Raw genomic sequence first — 6122 nt, 5'->3', positions numbered from 1 at the left:
ATATATATATATATATATATATACACGTATGTATATGTACGTATGCGTGTAAATATATCTCTAGAGGTCTATCTACGTGTTTATGTCCTTAACTAGAAGTATCTGTGCTTGGGCAATTTTGGAGTGTGTGTGGCTGTTTGCATATGTGTGTATCCATGACTGCATATATTTATATACGTATACATCCATCCAATGTACCTGTGAGTATATATACATGAGCGTGTGTGTGTGTTTGTCTACGTGTATATAAAAATTGGTACTCTTTTGTTCCTGAATATATGTATACGTGTATATTCGTATACATACATTTACACACAGACAAATATATATGGACAAAGGCTGGGGGCTATTTAGACAAACATTATGAGAAAAATGTAAACTAAATTCAATATTTTTTAAATATATAAAGTGTATTAAAAAAATAAACATAATATTGTACCTTGTGTACATCAGAAAAATATAATTTTTTTTATATATATAAAGCATACGATTCGCGAATAGATATCATACAGCCACGTTTGGTAAAGCAGTAAATATAGAATGTGAACGAACGCTATAGAAACCTGCAGTGATTTTGCTGGATATTCTACCTATATTGAAAATACATTCTGTATTTGATGGCATGTAAGCTAGCTTCTTTTTCAAAATAAGTTTCTCAATATATCACCCTCAGTGCTGTATAAGAATTTGGGTATCACATAAACTTCATTTCCACTAAAGCCAATTTCACCTGAAAATTCTTTGCTGAAATTTGGGCGTAATATAGTCGTATGTGTTTTATGCCATCAAATACGATACGTCGGCCAATTACTTGATACTTTTGCAACGTTTGTAGTTTGTGGATGTGATTGTTTTCACCACAAGCTAATAAAATATGCAGCGCTATATTCATTTCGTTTCCATTCTCGTCATTTTCGAAGGTTTTTCATTTATGTAGGTAGCATTTTAATTTTGATATTTCGGCTCAGAAAAAGGCAGCACCGCGCCCGACAAGATGCCTACCGGCATTTCATCGGTCCTTCCATCATGAGTTCAAATGCCGCCAGGTGCGAGTTTACTTTTCATCATTTTGTGATCGATAAATAAGTACCAGTTAAACGTTGGGACCTATGTAATCGACTTGCTCCCTTTTTCGAACTTATCCATGTACCAAATCAGAAAAAAAGTTGTCGAACGGGCAGAATCGCTACTGTGCCGGATAAAATGCTTCGCAGTATTTCGTACGTCTGTATATTTCAAGTTCAAACGCTGAAGGGACAACTTTGCATTTCATCTCATTCCTTTTGCATTTTTGCTTTTTCCTTTTTAATTTCTTCGCAATTTCGTCAATAATGGCAATTCCTTGTTTTAATATTTAATATCAAGTATTAATGTAAATTATTACTGATCTGTTTTGATCTTTAAAGCGAATGGCTATTTAATTCATATGTCTCAACTACCTCATAGGGATCCAATGCCTCACAGAAGTACCAACAGAACTGTGGTGTTGATGTAATCGACTCAAGCCCCTCATCCGAAATTGCTGGCCTTGTGCCAAAATTTGGAATACGATAATTTTGTTCGCACAAACAAGATTTTAGGCAAAGGGATAATCAATGAATGCAACTATTTAAGTGCCAAATAGTATCTAGATGGGCATGCGCGTTGTTCGTGCTTGGGAATTTATTATACCGAATGTTGTAATGGGGGCAAACAGATCGGGGAAAATATGAGATTTTGTAGAAAATGTTTTGCACTTGGCATTACTGATTGCCTTAAGTTGCCACCGTGCGACCACTTTATAACCGGGCTGGAAAGTAAAAACGTATGTGTATTCGAAATGCAATTAGCTACACTCGCTCTCACGAGTTCTCCCCCCACGAACTCACTCTCACACCCACAGGCACGCATGTACTTTCCGATATGTATATATACACACATATATATGTAAATATTATCTATAAATATCACCTGTATACGTGTGTATATATCTGTAAAGATACACACACGCACACATAATTTCCATGTCAATTTTAATTTTGGTTATTGCATATATTTTCCGTGAGAGTTCACATTATAGTCAGTTTTCTCAGCAAACTGTTACGTAAATAAAGACACTTATTGCTTGTTATGAAGAAATAAATCCGCAACCTGAGATCGGTTTTGTTACATATTTCCCGCTTTCCGAATCGGAACTACACGAATAAGTTCGCACTTTCATTCTTGCTGACATAAAAACATTTTATGATTGGATATTAGTAGAATTTATTTCTTTATGGTGAATTATTTGTCTTTTGTTAAGTAGAAGTAAGTTTTACTTTTTTCTCTAAATTTTATTACATACATTGTTGAATGGCTTTTTATATGCAACGGTTTGCTTTTCTGTATTTAAAATATTTCTTTTATCACTACATTTCGAAATTGGGAAGTGCATATCATATATTTATTTTTTCAATAAATAAAATTATTTTCGAAATATCATCTCGGTTTGGCTCCATAGAATTAATCATCTATTAATTATTATTATCCTTTTTTGTGATTTATTGTCCGAAAAGTAAATCTTTCCAACTGAATGTTTTTCATTTTTCACAAGGAACGGAAAAGATGATCTATAAATATTTACTTTTTTTCATGCTGATTAGAATTTCATTAAAAAATGTAATTGCTGCTTGCTATAATGTATCTCATTATACATAAATCATTCCGTTTTTTGTTTATTATCTCTTTACATACTCTCAATTTTCTGGTTAAATGTTCATTCGCAACATTTTCTGTTCGTTTCTTTTGTATTTTTTCTATTCCCTCTTATTTCCTTCACAATTTCGTTAATAGTAGTAAGCCTTCTTTTTAATATTTAATATTAAGTATTAATGTAAATAATTGATGATCTTTGATTTTTAATACGAATGACTATTTAATTCATAATATGTCTCTCAAGTAACTCACAGGGATCCACTGCCTTACTACCTAAATATCACTGGACAACTCTCATTGGCTACGATCACTCGAAATTTGAATGAAAAGTGGTGGTGGTTGTGGTGGTGATTAAAACAAGAAAAGAAAGCTAAGATAGAAAACGAGAAGAACAATGGAAATAACTGTAAACTATAAAAACATCAGTCAACATTTCTTCTCTATTTTTTTAAAGTATGCAACGAGTTATTAAAAATCAAACATTACGTAAATGCCAATAATAAGAAAATGGCCATACCGAGCAGGAAGGAAGAAGATAATCGCAAGAAATCAACGATCTATTTTCTCTTGCTTTACAGCTTTGTCCAAAAAACAGTATAAGCAGATGTGAACAACATCTCAGTTTAACGAGTATCACAAACATAACGACCATTTGGCTCATGTTGCTGATGGCACAGTAAATTTCTTATCATCATTTCAGATATATTCAAGTTAATTTATAAAGAACTCGCTAAATATAATGCCGTGTCTATAATGAAAGAGTTTAGAAAACCAGATTTATTTACGGCTGCGAAACAGATTACTTCTTGCAATGAAATTCCTAGACAATTTCCTTATCAGCGACATCGTAGTGTTGCAACAAATTTCAAGATGAAAGTAAGAACTACACTGAACAATGACCTCAAGAATATCACTTTCGAAATAGCTTATGTTTGTAATTATTGAATTCCAGATGCAACGGTTTTACCCCCAGGCTCATATCTCTAATAATGGGACAAGGAAGTTACATTTAATAACCAGAAGAATCTAGATTTAGCCTTGTGATCAAACCACTTAATCTATATAAATGACCAGTATTTTATGAAGCCTTTATCAAATACATGATTGAAGTTCTTGCGGTAATATATAGTCTGATACACAATACAAAGGGAATAATTAATATCGTAAATGTTTCTTTAATGATTTCAAGATGCATTCTTTTGCAAACAGTTTTCGAATAGCCACCGTATAAAAAATGATGAACACAAAAAAATTAACAAAGTTATATTGCTGTGTATGTAAGGCATTCCGTCCAGCACACAGCTTACCTTCGATGTTAACTACGATATCAAATAAAGGAATAAGTTCTTCAGAGAATCAGTCAAATGCATCTTTAAGTATATACACAACAGATACCATTGTGTCAATGTTCAAATTGACGAAATAAATGGAAGCCGAGAACTCAGAGAATGTCAATGCCAAGGATATAAATGCTCTTGAAGTAATGTCACAACTCAAAGAATTCAAAATGCCTGGCTAATCACACGCGGTTGTACAGATGGCCGTGCATTTGATAAGAGAACAAAGAATATACAACAAAGAAAGAAATAACATAGAAGCTTTAGAAGTGGATAATCGTAAATACACATTCACATGTGAACGTGCCTCCTGTGCAATCAATATTTGCAGACAATAATATGCTCGTAAATTCCTATTAGCATTTTGGTTTTCACAAGATTACTAAATGTAGAGAATCAAGAATTGGCGAATGTGGTGAAACTATTACGAGAAAATACAATGTCAGTCGAAAATATTAGAATGAAAGCAATTACATTTCAGAGTTTCTAGACTGTAAATGAAATTGTGTACGTCCTGTTACAGATGCTAGAGAACGACTAAATTTATTCGCAGTGAAGAAATTATTCCTCAAAGTAATTCTCTTCAGATGTAAGAAATTTGTTTTCTGTGATATTTCTATACATATTCCACAACTGCCAGTGCAAATCTGTATTATCAAGAAATTACGTTGAAAGATTTACTTAACCAAAGTTACTTTTGGAAACAGCAAAGACGAAATGCTTAAAGTTCAGTGTAAACACTTTATTAATGTCTAGTTTAAAGTGTTTCTCATCAGGATTAACCACTTCTGGAATTATTGTACAAAATTTTAATAAGCATCAGTAAATACGCAAATAAAATAAATTGAAGAAATTGTTGGAGATTGAATTTTATTCATCGTGAAAGAATGGTATCAACGTCACTTGGTGAAATAGACTAATTCATAATAGGTCTCTCAACTATTTGAAAACAATTAATGATTATTGATCGTTGCACACGCAATAAATTATATCTCCACTCAACAATTTGCATTGCATGCTCAGTAAATGTTGTGCTTCCCACTAATATTCCAGCTCTCCACCCTTCATTGTGTTTTTCTCCCACTTTTTAAAAGACTATTCCCCACCACCAACTCCTGCTCCATACATATTTCCAGCAACCTCCCTCCACTCTCGTTCCGACCAGGAACTCCATATTTACCAACTACATTTTCTACTTCCTCATTTCCCACTTGCGCATTCATATCACCCAACACCACCACATGACCACATTTCCCTCACCCTGTCCACGCACTCCTTTATTTGTACGTTTAATTTATCTTTCACTTGTTCAAGCCAATAAATTGCGGCCATGCTGTAGTACCGCCTTCCAGAGTTTAGTCAAGAGAAATCACCATTTGTACTTAATTTTGTATGGTTGTGCTCTGCCAAACTGTATAGGTCTGCCGATCGGTATCGGCCTGCTCTGCCGAACCGTTAAATTACGGGGACGTAACCAAACCAACAGTTACTTTCGAGAGATGTTGCTGAACAAATACAAATACTAAGATATACATATACACACAGGCATACATATAGGCATACGCACGCACACACCCACACATATATAGAGGCTGTTCGGGCTAAATCATATGATTTTTAAGTCCCCTGTTTGCAGGAACTACTTGTCGTATTGTTGTTGAACAGTCAACAACTTTGGAGAGCATAAAGGTTAATGTTGTAGTTGAGAGTCTTCTAATACTGGAAAAAGTATTATCTTTAGTTTGATGGTTCTTGCCATGTATCAAAATGTCGACATCATGGCTGCCATTCAATGTTTCTGAACACCGTAAAACTGTAAGACATGACATAGACAACTGAAACGGATACTACAAAAACGTGGACAGCAGGAAGAGACAGAACAAACGTCTTTCAACAAAAACGTGGCTATCTGGAAGAGACAGGGCAAACGTCTTTGAACAAAGGCGTGGTTAGCAGGAAGGGACAGAATAAGCGTCTTTCAACAAAAACGTGACTAGCTGGAAGGGACAGGGCAAACGTCTTTGAACAAAGGCGTCGTTAGCAGGAAGAGACAGAATAAGCGTCTTTCAACAAAAACGTGGCTAGCTGGAAGGGACAGGGCAAACGTCTTTC

This window comes from Octopus bimaculoides, chromosome 10 (genome assembly GCF_001194135.2).
Source record: "Octopus bimaculoides isolate UCB-OBI-ISO-001 chromosome 10, ASM119413v2, whole genome shotgun sequence".
Lineage (NCBI taxonomy): Eukaryota > Metazoa > Mollusca > Cephalopoda > Octopoda > Octopodidae > Octopus > Octopus bimaculoides.
Note: the sequence above shows the minus strand (reverse complement) of the source record.